The following is a 17,700-nucleotide window of genomic DNA, read 5'->3' on the forward strand; positions in this document are numbered from 1 at the left end:
AAGCTCACCACCTCCCCCTCCGTGATTCAATGGGCTCTGATTCCCAACAGAGGGCGCTCTTGGTGAATGTTCGCAGCCCTAGACCAATCCGTGGTGCAGTGCCCTCCACTTTACACCAGAGATTGCTCTGGACAAAGGCTCACAGCCTTTTCCCCCACCCCGTGGTGCAATGAACACCGCTTCCCACCAGAGAGAGATCTGGGTAAATGCTCACCACCTTTGACACCTCCGTGGAGCTGTGATCTCCCTTTCCCACCAGAGGGTGCTCTGGTTGAATGCTCACCGCCTTCCCTACCTTCCCGTTGTGCAGTCAGCTCCTCTTGCCACCTGAGAGCACTCTGAATGAATGCTCATCGCGTCCTCTTGCCGTGTTGCAGTGAGCTCCGCTTCCCAACAGAGGGCGCTCTGAGTGAATGCTCACAACCGTAGACCAATCTGTGGTGCAGTCACCGCCGCTTACCACCACAGGGTGCTCTGGGTGAATGCTCACAGCCGTAGACCAATCCGTGGTGCAGTGACCTCTGCTTACCACCAGAGGGTGAACTGGGTGAATGCTCACTGTCTCCCCCTCCCATGTTGCAGTGAGCTCTGATTCCCACCAAAGGGCGCTCTGGGTGAATCTTCACACCATCCACCCCTCCGTGGTCCAGTGAGCTCTGCTTATCTGCAGAGGATGCTCTGGGAGAATGGTCACTGCCTTTCACCTTTCCATGAGGCAGTGAGCTCCACATCACACCAGAGGGCTCTCTGGGCGAATGCTCACCGCCTTTCACCTCACCCGGTGCTGCAATGGACTCTGCTTCCCATCATAGTGCACTCTGGGTGAATGCTCACCACCCCCCTACCCTCCGTGGTGCAGTGACCTCCGTTTATAATCAGAGGGCGTTCTGGGTGAATGCTTGCTGCCTTCCACTCCTTCTGGAAGAGTGAGCTCCGCTTGCCACAAGAGGGCGCTCTTCGTGAAGGTTCACTGCCTCCCCACCTCCGTTGTGCAGTGAGCTCCATTACCCACCAGAGGGCGCTATGCATGGTCACTGCATTGCCCACTTCCTGAGGTGCAATGAGCTGCACTATCCACCAGAGGGCGCTCTGGGTGAATTCTCTCCACCATCCTCCCCTCTATGGTGCAGTGACCTCCGCTTAACATCAGAGGGCGCTCTGGGTGAATGCTCATCACCATCATACCCTCTGTGGTGCACTGAGCTCCACTTGTCACCAGAGGGCACTCTGTGTGAAGGGTCACTACCTTCCCCCCCCAGTGTTGCAATACATTAAACTCCCCACCAGAGAGCGCTCTAGGTGAACGCTCACCACCCTCCTACCCTCCGTGGTGCAGGTGGTGCAGTGAGGTCCACTTACCACCAGTGGGTGCGCTGGGTCAGTGCTCACCATCCACTACTCTCTGAATTGACTAACTCTAGCTCTCAACCTAATCTAGGTTTGTGGATTTCTGTGACCTTCTCAGCTGTGTTTTTGAATGTGTTTTCTGAAAATATGGACTATCCTAACCTCTAAACTTCTCTACAGCCTCAAGATTTCTACTAAAGAAGGAATCCCAGGTTTGTCCAATGTCTTTATTTTTTTTCCAGTCCTGGCTTTGAACTCAGCACTTGAGTCCTTGGGCTTTCTCAAGGCTAGAGCTCTACCACTTAAGCCTAAGCACCCTTCTGGGTTTTTTTCTATGTATGTGGTACTGAGGAATCGAATCAGCATCTTTGTGCATTTTAGGCAAGCACTGTACCAATAGAACACACTCCCAGCCCTTCTTTCCAATTTCTATAGCTCAAATCCTTTGCATCTTATGTGTTTTCATTACAACCAGATTAAGCTGTACACTCTACACTCTTTTTGAGAGAAACAACTTTATTTGTGTATGGTTCCTATTTGACTAAGGAGATGGTTTGAATAAGATATGTCCTCCACAGGCTCCTATGAACAATGCTTACTCTGCAGATGGCGGTGGTATTTTCAAGGGTTTTGGAGACTCCAGAATGGGGGCCTGGATGAAAGAAATTGTTCACTAGGGTCACAACGCTAGACATTGCACTCAGGGCTTAAGTGCTGTCCTACAGCTTTTTCACTCAAGCCTCACACACTACCACTTCAAATCTACTTGTAGCTTTTTGTTTCTGTTGTCAGCTGAAAGTCTGTACCCTGGATTTTTCTACCCTATCTGACTTTGAACTATCTCAGCTTCCCGAGTAGCTAGGATTACAAGCATGAGCCAGATGCCCAGCACAAGCCTCACCGCTCACAAGATTATGCCCGACAACACTGCTATACAAGGGATCAGGCTCCTGTCACATGACCTTTGAGAGACAACCCTCGTTCAAATCCCATGAGCAATCACCCATGGTTATAACTTAAGGTATAAATTATTAAGCAATTGTTTAAATTATTTTTTCTTCATTGTAGACTCTCCTAGAAAACTTAGCAGATTCCAGGACAGAAAAGGAAATGAATGTGTCAGTCTCTGAAAGTGTGAAACATTTCCATTGCCTCCAATGTTCGTATAAACCAGAAGATATGCAGTTTCCTGCCTAAAAGGAGAGATTTATGAGTATAGTAAAATTAAACACCTGTGGTGAAAGGACAGCAGGAACGAGGGTCAGCAAGCTTCCAGGCGAGCAGAGCAAGTCTTCATCCAATCACCTACCACCCATCTCATCAAGGGAGAGAAAACAGTGACTTGGGAAAGTTACTTCTATGCTCTTGTGAGTTGGCAAATCTTCATCTACACATCATCTACCATCCATCTCATCATGGAGTGAATAGTGACTTGGAATTGTCTCTTCTACGTCTTGTTACTTCGCATAAATCACAGCCAGCCTAATGATAGATGGGTCACACCTGAAGATCACAGTTTGAAGCCAGCCTGGACAGAAAAATCTGTGAGACTCTAATCTGCAATATACTACTCAGAAAAAGCCAGAAGTATCACTGTGGTTCAAGTGGTAGAGCTCCATTCTTTTGTACAAAGAAGCTCAGGGATAGCACTCAGGCCCTGAGTTCAAGACCCATGACCAGCAAATTAAATAAATAAGATAAAATAAGGGGCCTTGAGTGTGGCCTAGTGGCAGAGTGCTTCTCTAGTATGCATAAAGCCCTGGGTTTCATTCCTCAGTACCACATAAACAGAAAAAACTGGAAGTTGTCCTGTGCCTTAAGTGGTAGAGCCCTAGCCATGAGAAAGTGCAAAGACAGTACCTAGGCCCTAAGTTCAAGCCCCTAAACTGGCAAAAATAAACAAATAAATACATAAATAATATAAAATAATAAATCAGGGACAGACAAATCATGAGAGTGGAAGTATAAGCCAACTCCAACCCTGTTTTTGGAAAACAACTTTTATTGGAACACACTGTCTATGGCAGCCAATGAGTTATAAGGCCAAAGCAAATAAAATCTACAAAAACTGTGACCCACAAACTCTGAAGTTTTTTTCTCTCTAGCCATGGTCATGTAAAGTGTGCTAACCCCTGTTCTAAATCACAGAGAAATCAATAGGCCAAAATTGGCTAAGAACAGGTACCTAAGAGAAATGCTCAGGATAAATGAAAGAGAAACAGGAAAAGTAGGTTAGAGGAGAGCATCAAACATAAACAGCACCTAAGCCATTAATTTTGAATTAATCAAGCCTCCTTGTGTGGCTCAGTATGCCCTCCAGTACGACCTCCAGTGCCACTATGGGCACATATAAAACCTCTTTGCATTAACTTTCTTCAGCTTTTCTCTCTAGTTTCACCTCCATAGCCACTAAAAAGTATGTCTTCATGCTTACTGAGTGCATGACGGTATGCTAGGCTGGGAAAGATGAGAAGAGTGGTCCTGTCCCTTGGTCTGCTAGGCACCATGGCTCATAGCTTAGATCTAAGGATTTATGCTCAAAGCCAGTAGAGCAGGAAAGTCTTTAATGCCCTTATCTCCAATTACCCACCAAAAAGCAGGACATGTGGTAGAGAGCTAGCATGAGCAAAAAAGCTCAGTGACGATGGCCAGGACTGGACTTCACAATTCAGAACCAGCACCAATAATTTTTTTTAGAAATTACATGGTCTGCTGTGGGGGAAGAGTCATATAATCAAAGAAAATTTTTTGGAAGTAATACAGGAAGCATGCTTGAGCATGCTTGAGCATTGTTTCTTGAGAAGCAATGAAAGCAATGTAACCCAAGCTGGCCTTGAACCAAGGATCCTCTGGCCTGTGTCTCCCAACTGCAAAGACTATAGGTAGTGCCACTATGCTCGTAAAATAAATAAGTAAATAAGTAAATAAATGAATACTCTGCCTAAAATACACCTTAGCTCCTGTGACTCACAATAACCTAAGGACCACCTGTCTTCCTACGTACACCACTGGCTTGGCCAGAAAACAACATACATTCTCAGATGACAGTAGTGCTCAGAGGAGGCAGACCTCACTGAATTTGATGCTGCCCTTTCTTAGCCAGTGTGCACCCAGCACAGCTGCTCACCTCACCGCACCTCAGCAGTGGAAGCCAGCAAGAGACCCAATCACTGCCCTTGGCTGATAAGAACCTAGAACTGGGGAATTCTTGAGTAGGTGCCATCTGACAGGTGAGGGGTTACAACAGCTAGCCTGAAGGAAGTCCTATCTGGTGAGATGGATCCAGAAAGGTGGGAATACCTCACCTGCTCTGTGGCCTCACTGAGGTCTTGTTGCTCAGTCAGGAGAACATGACTGAGATCCAAGTTCTGAGGGAAATGCAATGAATGGCTGATTTTCTCAGGCTATGAATTTTTAATGGAGAATCACATACGGTGAATAGTCAAAGTTTGGGGTAAATGTATCATCTTCAAGACCTGCAAAAGAAAAAATCTCTGTAAAATGCCAGGTCTGGAAGTTTACACTTCTCCCCAGGAAGAGATGCGTAGGAGACACACTACATGGCTAAATGCTTCCATCAGGGAAACTGTTCATCTCCTATAAGACTCAAGTGACACTTGACTGTCATAGCACTATAGATCTCAGACAAAAGCCATGAGTTTCCCAGGGCTGCATACTGGCCCTTGAAACCTTAGGAGCAGGCATCTGTTGTAGGGAGCTGGTCTAAACCTGGAGAGAAAACCCCACCTGCCACCCACCCCAAACCACCTGGCCCTGCACTCTCTCTGCCCTTCAGCTCTCGGCGAAGCTACATGAGAAGCCCAGGGATCCTGGCACTAGCCCTATCCGGACCTCACCCCACAACGCATCATGAAGTGCAATGAAGGTGTCTGGGAAGCTTTGGCCAGGAAACCCACAGTGGAAGTATTTGAATCTGAGGTGTGAGACCTGGTTTCCACGTGTCTTCATCCCACAGTTATCACAGAACCACTTGCTTTGGTTGGCTAACTCCCTAGGGTGGAAAAGGCCAGGCAGGACATCTTCCTGCCCGGTGGATGGGAACAAGGGACAGGCAATGTTACCAGACCATTTCCATCAAGAAAGCAGCCTTCCCCTGCAGGTGAGGGTTCAAGCTTTTCTTCCACCTTCCTTCACAGTGTTCTAAATAGCCCCCACTATTACTTCTACAGGTGCCACAAACTTCAATCAATTGGAGGGGAAAAATGTTAGGGGCCCTTGTTAGTAGAACAGTTTAAGAAAAGTAGAAATAGGAGAGAGAACTTTTTCTGATCAATGAAATTGACCCTTTGGAACTATGCAAGTGAAACAGAATTATTGTTGATTTAAAGCGGAAATGATGCAAACAACAGAGCATTGGTAAATTGGAGTGTGCAGATTCACCAGGTCTCACCAGTGTTTTCAGAGCTTTTGAGTCCATGTCATACAGAGGAAGAGGGAGGGTCAGCACACCGCTGGTCCTACTGCTCCCTCCGTTACAGGAGAGGCAAACCAAGGAATCCTTGACCTACATCGAGTACAGGGACTGCAGCTTCTCCACCTTTAAGTAGTAGCCAAGGAGAGGTTAGGCTAGTGTCCAGAGCTGGACCTGTTAGATTGCCTAGCCCCTTACACTGGTTGCCCTACATACAGGGGTGCAGTCGGTGGGGGGAAGCACACTGGGCTTCACTGCACGTGGCATAAACAATGGTGAGAGACATCTATGGGTCCTCTGTATCCTCCAGCTTCATGCGCTTACCAAGTCCACATCAGGTATTTGATAATTAGGTTCCAGAACGTGAGGTAAAGCTGAGCGTCATAATGCTGGACAAACAACAGTTAGAAAGAAATAACAGCACAGCAGTTAGGGCACTGGAGTTGTCCAAAGACCAGACGCCCTTGCTGCACCAACACTCACCACTTTACTTTTACTCTCTTTCCCCAACTCTGCCAAAGGTCAGTGTGTACTACCTATGAGCTGCTCAGGAAATGAAAAGTATTCTTGGTACAGAATTGGACAGTTCCTCTTAAAGTTATGACACCAGGATGGAACAGGGCTCAAAGTCTGCAACTCATCCTCTCTACATATTCAAAAGGATCGGTTAAACTGGCAGCCTAGGTGGAAAGGCAAAAGCCTGCCACAAAATAGCCAGGGCAAGAACTGGGTCAACTGCAGGATCCAGGAGTGACAGAGCAAGTTCAGACATGCTAGCTGTGTTCTCAGACACCACCAGCAGCACCAGCAGCTGCCTGGCAGGGCCAGGGTGGACACATTGGATTCCAGGAGGACAGACCACCTCCAGGGATGTCTACTGCACAGGGCCAGCCACACCCCACCCCAGTAGCTGCCCTCGCTCCCTGACCACAGGACACTGCACCCGGGGCACACCCAGTCATGCCAGAACCCCAAAAGGACCCAGAGAATACAACACCACAACTAAAATTTTGCTTATAGGGCCAACACGCATTCATTCTAAGAAAAAAGAAATTTTAATACTGGCTCTTCAGGCTTAGCTCAGGGCCTGGACACTGGCCCTGAGATTTTTACTCCAGGCTAGTACTCTACAACTACAGCTACAGCCCATTTCCAGGCTCTTTGGTAGTTAATTGAAGCTAAGAATCTCTTGGACTTCTTACCTGGCTGATTTCAATGGTGATCCTAATATCTGAACCTCCCAAGTAGCTAGGATTACAGGCGTGAGCCACGGTGTATGACTTTCTTTTTAATGTTTTACCCTTTATCCCTTTTTAAAATTGTCATTCTCTGTAGTTTTTTCTTTTCACTTTACCTGTCTTACACTTACAAAGCATTCTACTATATATTTATTCTATCTTCTTTTTTTCCTTCTTTATCCCTAGCTTTTCTTGCCATGGCAATTCTTTACTTATTTTATGTATGTGTGTGTGTGAAAGAGGCATGGGATTTGAACTCCGGGCCTGGGCACTCTCTCTGAGCTCTTCAGATCAAAGCTAGTGCTCCACCACTTGAGCCACAGCCCCACATCAAGATTTCCTGTGGTTAATTGGAAGTAAGAGTTCCATGGACTTTCATGTCTGGACTGGCTTTGAATAGTGATCCTCAGATCTCAACCTCCTGAATACCTAGAATTACAGGCTTGAGCCAATGGCACCCACCCATCTTGTATTCTTCCAGTCTCCTACTGCATTATATAAGAACATGGGTTCCCACATGCCAACTGAACTTTACTTACTGCTAATATTTGTTCAGTTAATGAATCAATGAGATTGTTAATATTAAGTTATATCCATAAGCCAATGTAAAAAAATGGATTATCAGGCCAGAGTTTGGCCTAGTGGTAGCGTGCTTGCCCAGCATACACAAAGACCCGGGTTCGATTCATTGGTACAACATACATAGAAAACCTGGAAGTGGTTTCGAGGCTTAACTGGTCGAGCTCTAGCCTAAGACAGTCCAAGGCCAGTAACCAGGCCATGGGTACAAGCCCAGGACTGGCAAAAAATGGATTATCAACACAGATAATACCCATTTGTGTCAGAATACAAATTTTCAATGGAAATATTTCAGACAACCCAAATTGCAAACTATAAATTGTGTTTAATGAGTAAATCTTTTTTTCTTGAACTTAGGGCCTGGACATTCACTGTCTTTGAGCCTTTGTTTTCAAGGCTAGCACTCTACCACTGGAGCCACAGTACCACTTATAGCTTCTTCTGAGTATTTTATTGGAGATAAGTGTCTCATTGAGACTTTTCTGCCTGGGCTGGCTTTGATCTGTGATTCTCAGATCTCAGTGTCCTGAGGAGGTAGGATTGCAGGCGTGAGCCACAGGCATACAGCTGAGCAAATCTTATCATAGGAACACAACAGGTATGAAAAGACATGACACCTCAAAATAAGTCAACAGTCACACACAAGGGTCAGAATCACAGTGAAGTAGAGGAGGACTGTATCACTGAGGTGAACTGATGATAGAATGAGGAATGAGAATTGCTAATTCTCAATGGCATCATAGAATACTGCCCATTTGAACCTTCTCTCCTCCTCCATCTCCCCTCCCCTCAGCTGCCTCTTCCCACTCATCTCCCTCACTCCCTCACTCTCTTCTTCTCCCCTTACCTTTTCTCTACCTCTCACAATTTCTCTCTGGCTTCTACCCTCTTTAGATAAGCAGACAGGAGCCACTGCTTAGAGGAGTATCTTACATGGCTCATTGTATTTCTGGAGACAGTATGCAAGCTCCATGGTCGCACTGCTTTCTGCCGGCTGTCCTGCATCTTCTCCAGTAGTAAAATCAGCTGGAATGGGATGCTTCTCTGTTGCTCTTCTGCTCCTTTTGGCACTGCTATCCTGTCAAGTAAGAACAGCCAGGAGCCTCTGCACCCCCACCATTCTCCTTGGGAGTCGAGCATTACATCACTTGGAAAAATTTCCATCTACAGGCTATGCCCCCCCACCATGAATTACATCTGACAGAGGATGGGGTACCTTAGGTAGCTAAGGTTGAGAAGGGCCCCATGACTGCTTTACCGAGAAGCCCCCAGCTCCATAGTCACATTACAGTGAAGGGTATAAGAGCTTATTGTTGCACGGAGCGGTGAAAGGCAGTGAGTATTCACCCAGTGCGCCCTCTGGTGGGTAGTAGAGCTCAATGCACCATGTAGTGTGAAAGGTAGTGAACATTAACCCACAGAGCCCTGTGGATAATGGAGCTCATTGCACCACGGGGGTTGGGGAAGGCAGTGATCCTTCATGCAGAGCACCCTCTGGTGGCAGGTGAAGCTCACTGTACGAAGTGGGGAGGAGAGCGGTGAATATTCACACTGATTGCCCTCTGGTGGCAAGTGGAGCTCCCTGCACAACAGGAAAATGGGGACAGCGGTGGCATTCACCCAGAGCGTCTTCTACTGGGAAGTGGAGCTCACAGCTCCATGGAGGCATCAAAGGTAGTGAGCATTGTCCCAGAGTTCCATCTGTTGGGAAGCAGGGTTCCTTGCAATATGGGGTGGGGTGGCAGGCTCTGAGCATTTGCCCAGAGCTCCCTCTGGTGGCAGGATCTCACTGCACTTCGGGGGCTGTAGGGCGGTGAATATGAACCCAGAGCTCCCTGTAGTGGCAAGCGGAGCTCACTATTCCATGGAGGGGTGAAAGGTGGTGATTATTCACCCAGAGCACCATCTGGTGGGAAGCAGAGCTCACTGACATCAGATTGGTGTAGGGCGGTGAGTATTCACCCAGAGCGCCCTCTGGTGGTAAGTGAGGTCACTGCACCATGGATTGGTCCAGGGCTGCGAGCATTCACCAAGAGCACCATCTGTTGGGAATCAGAGCTCGTTGCACCACAATGGGGGAGACAGTGAGCATTTGCCCAGAGCGCCCTCCGGTGGGAAAGGGAGCTCACTACATCACGGAATGCTCTAGGTCGGTAAATATTCACCCAGGGTCCCCTCTGGGGGCAATCGGAGCTCACTCACCCAAAGAGGGGTGAATGGCGGTGAGCATTCACCCAGAGCGCCCTCTGGTGGGAAGCAGAGCTCACTGCAACATGGGATGGGGAGGTGGTCAGCATTCACACAGTGCGACCTCTGGTGGTAAGTGGATATCACTGCACCACGGAGGGGAGGAAGGTTGTGAGCATTCACTCAGAGTGCCCTTTGGTGCGAAGGGGAGCTCACTGCACAACAGGGAGGGGGAAAGGTGGTAAGTATTCACCCAGAGTGTCCTCTGGTATGTAATGGAGCTCACTTCTACATGGGAGTGGGGGCAGGAAAGTATTGACCTATTATGCAGAGCGCCCTCTGGTGGGAAGCGGAGGTTACTGTACTTCTGATTGGTGTAGGGCAGTGAGGATTCACCCTGAGGGCCCTCTGGTGACAAGCAGAGCTCACTCCACCACGGAGGGGAGAATGGTGGTAAGCAATCACCCAGAGCACACTCTGGTGTGTTGTGGAGCTCACTAGACCACAGGGGGAAGAAGTCAGTGAGCATTCACCCAGAGCATTCTCTGGTAGCAAGCGTAGATTACTGCTTCATGAGGGGAGTAGGGTGGTGAGCATTCACGCAGAGCGCCCTCTGGTGGGAAGCGGAGCTCAATGAACTACAGAAGAGTGAAATGCAGTGAGCATTCATACAGAGCGCCCTTTTGTGCCAAGCAGAGCGCACTGTCCATGGAGGCTTGAAAGGCGGTGAACATTCACCCAGAGCATCCTCTGGTGGAAAGCATAGCTCACTGCACCACGTAGGGTAGTAGGGTCGTGAACATTGACCTAGAGAGGCCTCAGGTGGAAAACAGAGCTCACTGCACCTCATAGGGTAGGGAGGTGGTGAGCATTCACTCAGAGTGTCCTCTGGTGACAAGCAGAGCTCATTGCACCACAGGGGGGAGGAAGGCGGTGAGCATTCATGCAGAGCGCCCTCTGGTGACAAGCCGAACTCACTGCACCGCGGAAGGGAGGAGGGAGGTGAGCATTCACCCAGAGCACCCTTTGGTGGGAAGCGGTGCTTAGTACACCAAGGAGGGGAGGAGGGTGGTGAGCACCGGCCCAGCCCACCCTCTGGTAGATAGCAGAGCTCACTACTCCACGGATGGGTGGAGGGTGGTGAGCTCGGTCGCAGCCAGCCCTCTGGTGGGAAGCTCAGCATACTGTACCTTGGAGGGCATCCTCTGCTGTTCACGTGGGAGATGTCAGTGTGGCATGTGAATACCATGTGTGGAATAGTGTGGTAGTCACACATCCATAGTTTTCTTTACATTAATTCTGTGTGTGTGTGTGTGTGTGTGTGTGTGTGTGTGTGTGTGTGTGTAGAACACACACTATTAATAGAGTTTGAATATAGGGACTGGGTGCTGTTCATTAACTTTTTCACTTAAGATGGTGCTGCAGTACTTGAGCCTCAGCCCCTCTTCTGGCTTCATATTGTCTAAATGTGTGTATGTATGGGTGTGTGTTTTGTCTCTCTGTGTTTTCCAATGTGCATATCATTCTTTAAGATCTTCTTACTCTGTTGGACAGAGGGAAGGAAGAAGATAGGAAGAGAGGGAGAGAGGGAGAGTGCAAGCTAGTCTTCTCTCTGTTTTTCACTCATTTTTGCAGATTATGAGGCACCATGAAATAAACTAATAAACTAATCTTGGATGGAAGCTGTGAGACAGCTCTTGTTGTCTCTGAATACGTGGCTGCTGTGTCTCCCTGTTTTAAATTTTTGAAGGAAACATTGGTTGATGGAGGCAGAAGATGGAATGTTTTAATTTAAATTCATCCTTTACCAACTGGATTCTGTAAAGGTTTATTTCCCCACTCCTACCTGAAAACTGGAAACATCAACAATTCAGCCTGGTTTTCTTGTCTTGCTTTGCTCTCTGGTCTAGTTTTCTCCCTGTTCTCCACTCACCCCCCCTACGGCCCGCTCTAACATAGTGATAATCCAGGATGCATGAGAGAGGCCATGCAAGGCCCAAAATGACTGTCCTTAATAAGTGTCTGTGGAAGTTCCGGGCCTGCCTGGCCCATTGGCTCTGCAGTTCTAATGGCAGCAGAGTGTTCCTGAAGGCGTGTGGCCTGCCGCACAGTCAGGGGTTGTTCTCAGGTCTTCTGCTAGGCAGGCAGGTTGTCAGGCTGGCAGTGAAGCCAGAACCTCCTGGGGGGAAGAACCAGGCTGGGAGGGGAGGCCACAGCCGGGGCTCATCTTTCTCAGCAGGTACTGAGCCTCCAGGCCCTCTGGAGGGGCTATGGGGTTTCAGCCACTAGACCTGAGCAGCTGGCCAACCACTTCTCCCCAACAGGTGCTCACATGCCTGGGCCTCCATGCTTCCCCAGGTAGAAGTAAGCGGCAGCACTCGGCCTCAGGATCTGGAGTGGTTAATGGGTCCCCTCCATGCCTACCCCTGGGCAAGAAACCGATTCCTCCCCACTACCCCAGAACGGACAGTGGGTTCCCCAATGCCCAACCCACAGCACCGACTTCAAGCCCCATCCAGGCCCAATGAAGCAGACCACCCGTGGAAGCTGTCCTGGTTCAGGGCACTTGCTTCTGCCCTGTTCACCCCGCATCTCCAGGGGGTAAGGGCCAGAAGCAGAGCCCTGTGGCTGAGAGGAGAGCAGCCAGAGGCAGTGGGAAGAACAGGCAGAGAAAAAGGATGGCTGGAGCCGGAGTGGGGCTGAGGCTTGAGAGAGGTGGGGCTTGTGGGGGCGGAGCACAGCTGGTGGGGCCAGGACAAGGAAGCAAGTTGAGCAGTCTGGGTCAGGGCTTGGAGGGAGAGCTGCAGAGGGGTGGATCCAGGGCTCAGAAGTGAGGGTCCTGGGGTGGGGCTTGCAGGATCAGAGCACCAGAGGAGTGGGGCAGAGCTAGGATGTGAGGGGTCAGGGGCGGGGCTTGTGGGGTCAGGCCCTGAAAAAGGTTGGGGGGAGTGAGGACATGATTGGTCAGAGGCAGGGCTTGTGGGGTCAGAGCTTGAGAGAGGTGGGGTGGAGCGAGGACTTGAGGAGTCGGGGACTGGGTGAGGATGCTGAACTGGTTTGGGTAAGTTCTGCCTGGAAAGAGTCAGACCCCTGAGAGTCCCCGGGGGTGGCCACCTTCCTCTGAGAGGGGTGTGCTTGTTCCAGGCCTACAGAGCTGGGCAAGGCACTCTCGGCCTGAGGACGGGTGTCTGTTGTCTGTTCACTGGCCCTGTCAGGTGCCAGCAGCTTTTCTTCGTGGGGAAGCACCTGAAGGAGGTTGTCTCTACCCAGATGCTGCCTGTGTGTGAGGAAGGCTGGAGCTCTTGAAGTAAAGCGATGCTTCTTGACAGGTCTGTACAAGGCATGGGCGCATGGTGGCTGTGAAGGTGTGTGAAGTGGGGCCTGCTGCAACCTGTTCGTCCTTTGTGCTCTTCCTGAAGTGGCTTTGGCCATGTTAGGCCTAACCCAGGCCTACAGAGCCAGCTCCTAGTCTGCAGTGAGCTTTCAGTGTAGGCAGGCCCGGGTTCTGGGTGTGTGGTGGCTGTGAAGGTGTGTGAAGTGGGGCCTGCAGCTCCATCTCTCCTTGTCCTGAAGTGGCTTCGGCCATGTTAGGCCTAAGCTAGGCGTCCAGAGCCAGCTGCCAGTCGGCAGTGAGCTTTCAGTGTAGGCAGGCCAAAGGCCTGGTCAAGAGTGGAGAGGCGTGGCAGCCAGCCTGCAGCTGCCTCCTCTTTTACATTACTTTTCTCATTCCAGGCCCGCCATGGCAGGAAGCGGTCAGTGCAGACCGGGCCTGTGCTGCTGCCACTCAGTTAGTCACCGCCTGACTTCTTGTCTTTGTCCTCCCCCGTAATGCTCCCCAACCTTCACTTCTGATCTCTGTCTGCTCTGGTAAAGCTCCCCATTCCCTATTTCTTGTCTCTGTCGGCCTCCATAATTCTCCCCCACCCCACTTCCGGTCTCTGTCCGCTCCCAAAATCCTCCCCACCCTCACTTCCGCTCTCTGTCCACTTGCATAATGCTCCCCCCTCACTTCTGTCCTCTGTCCGCCCTGGTAAAGCTCCTCCACTCTCCCCCCCCTCATTTCCAGTCTCTGCCCACTCCAGTCTAGGTGTGAGATGAGGTCTGCTCCAATTCCTCTCTTCCTGTAGACTACACCTGTCCCCTCCTGACCCCTCCGCATCTCCTGTACCCTCGTGTCGTTCCCCACCTCCTGTCTTTTCCTCTCCGTCTCCTGTCTCCTCCCCCTATCCTGTCCCCTCCTGTCTCTTGTCCCCTCCCCGTCTCCTGTGCCCTTCCTGTTTCCTGTACCTCCCCATCTCCTGTCCATCCCCAACTCCTGTCTCCTGTTTCCTATCCCACCTGTCCCTCCTCATCTCCTGTCTCCTCCCAGTCTCCTGTTCCCTCCCCATATCCTGTCCCCTCCCCGTCTCTGTGTTCCATCCACATCTCTGTGTCCTGTCCCCTCCCTGTCTCCTGTCCCTCACCATCTCCTATCCCTTAGCTTTACCTGTCACTCTCTTCTGTCCCCTCCCAGTCTCCTGTGCCCTCCCCAACTCCTGTCCCTCCCTGTATCCTGTTCCTCCTTGTATCTTATCCCCTTCTGTCCCTCCCCATCACCTATCCCTCCCCGTCTCCTGTGTTCTGCCCATGTCCTGTCCCTTCCCTATCTCCTGTCTCCTCCCCGTCTCCTTTCCCTCCCTGTCACCTGTCTTTCCTGTCTCCTGTCCCCTTTCCATCTCCTGTCCCTGTCTGCTGTACCCTCCCCGTTTCCTGTCCCTTCCCTTTCTCTGGTTCCCTCCCACTCTCTTTCTCGGGCAGTGTGGAGGGGTCTGAGTTAAGTTCTATAGCTTGGCACCAGCTATGCTTTCCTGATGTGTTTGGGGTCACGCTGGGCTACCCGCTGGGCTACCTTCTGGTCTACTCACTCCTCTGCATTTGGCTGTGGGTGCTCCACAGTGTTGGAGAATCATTCACTCTCCTCGGATCTCTGCTGCTGCTTGTGGTCTGCTTCTTGCTGTTCTGGTCTCTGCTGGTTCCTGTGTCTGGCTTCTGCCACTGGCCCGATAGATCTATGCTGGTTTCTGCGGCAGTCGGGGTTGCCCGGCCAGACGCCCTCAGCCGCTGCTTTTCCCAGCTCGGGGCTGGTGGCGGGGTCCTCGAGTTTCGAATTCTTTGAGAAAGTTGGATGTAAGCTTTATCTGGATTTATTTTCTGGTTTGAGTCCTTCTCTGTTGTTTCTTGAGTTTGTTGTTGTGGATTTCTTAAGGTAGTTGGCCCATGGGATTCCCTGGTGCTCTCTTTTTGTGGGAGAGAGCTAGGCAGTGTCCCTATTGTCTCGTCGCCATTTTCCAGTCTCCTCCAATGTTTTTCTTAAGCTCTGATCCAAGAATTCTGTCTATATGGCATTAAAAGGATCAATTACTTCTATTTATTATGGAGTTAATAAAAGCCAAATACCAATTTAATGAGATCAGTTATTTTTTGTTACAAATGATTAGGTCTCAAACTAGTAAAAATTAGCTGTCAATGTAAAATGGTTTCCATGGCCTATATTGTTTTCTTTTCCATTGTGAGGAAACCAGTTCAGTAGCTACTACGTTATATTTATGACATGTTCTACCTCTATATTTTGAGATAGGATCTTGCAACTAAATAAACCATACTGGTCTAAAAACTGGAAAAGATATCAGTGGGGAAAATGAGATGATTGGGATTGGATTGATACCCACCCCCTCACAATCATCTCATTTTCCCCACTGAGAGAGAGGTGGAGAGAGATAGGGAGAAAGAGGGAGGGTTGGGAGTTTGGCCTAATGGTAGAGTGCTTGCTTCGCATGCACGAAGACCAAGGTTCAATTCCTTGGTACAACACACACAGAAAAAAAGCCAAAAGTGGTGCTAGGCTCAAGTGGGAGAGCTCTAGTCTTGAGAAAAAAACCAAGGATGGTGCTCAGGCTCTGAGCTTAAGCCCAGGATTGACAAAAAATAAACAAATAAAGAAATAATGAATATATATATATACATATATATATATATATATATATATGGCACTGGTGGCTAATGCCTATAATCATAGTAAGGATTAGCCCTGAGGATCCCAATTCAAAACTAGTCTGTGCAGAAAAGTCCCCATGAAATTCCTGTCTCTAACTAGCCCCTCAAAACCGGAAGTGTTCGAAAGCATGGCCTAGTGTTAGAATACTTGTCTAGCATACATGAACACTTTGGTTTGATTCCTTGGTACTACATACATATAAAAAAGCTGGAAATGCAGCCAGGAGTTTGGCCTAATGGCAAAGTGCTTGCATAGAATGCACGAAGGCCCAGGTTTGATTCCTCAGTACCACATACATAGAGAAAGCCAGAAGTGATGCTGTGGTTCAAATAGCAGGGCCCTAGCCTTGAGAAAGCCCAAGGACAGTTCCCAGGCCCTGAGTTCAAGCCCAGGACTGGGAAAACAACAACAACAAACCCAGAAGTGATACTGTGGCTTAAATGGTGTAGCCCTAGCCATGAGCACAAAAAAGGTCAGGGTCAGCATCCAGGCCAGTCAATTCCTCAGTACCACATACATAGAAAACGCCCAAAGCAGTGGTATGGCTTAAGTGGTAGAGCTCTATCCTTGAGAAAGCCCTAGGGTATTACATAGGCCCTGAGTTCAAGCCCCAGGACTGGCAAGAAAAGGGGGGGTTGGGCCAAATGCCAATAACCTTAGCTGCTCAGAGGACAAAGATTAGAGGTTCAAGACTCAATGCCAGGCCAGGCAGAAAAGTCCCAGACACTCTATCTGCAATTAAACAATACAAAGTCAGGCTAGAGGCACTGCACAAGTGGTAGAGCATACAGCATGATCAAGCAAGCCACACAGGTGCCAGGCCCCATACCAATAACTATGCACTTGCCTTATGATATATTTAAACGTCATCAAATAAATGTGCATTTTTTGCTGGATGAGGTCACATATTTTCACAGGTGTCAGAAGACTAAGAAACTTTACAAATCAGGGCTATGCGGATGAGATCCCAAGAGCTGGTGGCTATTAAGGGAGGTTCCTAAGATATCTTGTAACCTAGGATGACCTTGAATTTGGTTTGATTCATGTGTACTTCATAGATAAGAAACTTCCAGCAATGATTTACCAAGAGATGCCTCCTGTGTCTGAATCTAGCCAACAGATAGGCTCCTTTTTCTGAAAGACCTTGGTGTCCCTTAGGGCTCTAGAAGTAGAATACACATTTCATGATGGATAGCAAAGCAAAGTCAGTCTATGGATAAAGTCACAAAGGCAATGAATCCATGCTAATAAGTGATTTTCTAGTCTACCCACTGAATCTTCTGGGGGCTTTGAACCTGAGTTCAAAGTGCTCAATCAGATGGACCTGGGCTCTCAGGCAACTCCCAGGAGAGGGCAAGAAGGCCCATAAATACTGCCTGAAGCCTGCGGCAAGGGGAGTCCTGGTTTTATTTTCATCAAGACACAGCTGACCTTTTGCTTGAGGGCTCTGAACTTGAAAAATCATGTGTAATTAGAAAAGCAGAGTGAAATCTCTCTAGGTTTTCTACTTTAACTTTTTTGTTAGAAAATAAACATATACAACTTTCCCTTTCATACTCCTCCCCTCTTTGTTTTCTTTCCCTTCATCCTTTCATCTCCTCCTCCTTTACATCTTTTTTCTTTCTTTCTTCCTTTCCCTTCTCCCTGTCTTCCTTTAAAAAATATTTTAGGTCACCGTGTCTCTATTTGTTGTTGTTGCTGTTGGAGGCGGTGGTTTTTTGTTTGTTTTGTGTGTGTTTTTACCGGTCTTGGTACTTGCAGGCCTGGAAATTGTCTCTGAGATTCTTTTGCTCAAGGCTATTGCTTTAGCAATTGGGTTGCAGTTCTACTGCCTTCTTTTGGTAGTTCAGTTAAGATTAAGAGTATCACAGACTTTCCTACCC

The 17,700-nt window shown here is 48.9% G+C and overlaps 1 pseudogene; it reads right to left on the minus strand.

Moving 5' to 3' along the window:
• Window positions 1–446: 446 nt before the first annotated feature.
• The window catches only part of LOC150060342 (ubl carboxyl-terminal hydrolase 18-like), a 113,610-nt pseudogene continuing 96,356 nt past the window's right edge, over window positions 447–17,700 (minus strand).

The sequence above is a fragment of the Megascapheus bottae genome, chromosome 7 (assembly GCF_031878675.1).
Source record: "Megascapheus bottae isolate mThoBot1 chromosome 7, mThoBot2.hap1, whole genome shotgun sequence".
NCBI lineage: Eukaryota > Metazoa > Chordata > Mammalia > Rodentia > Geomyidae > Megascapheus > Megascapheus bottae.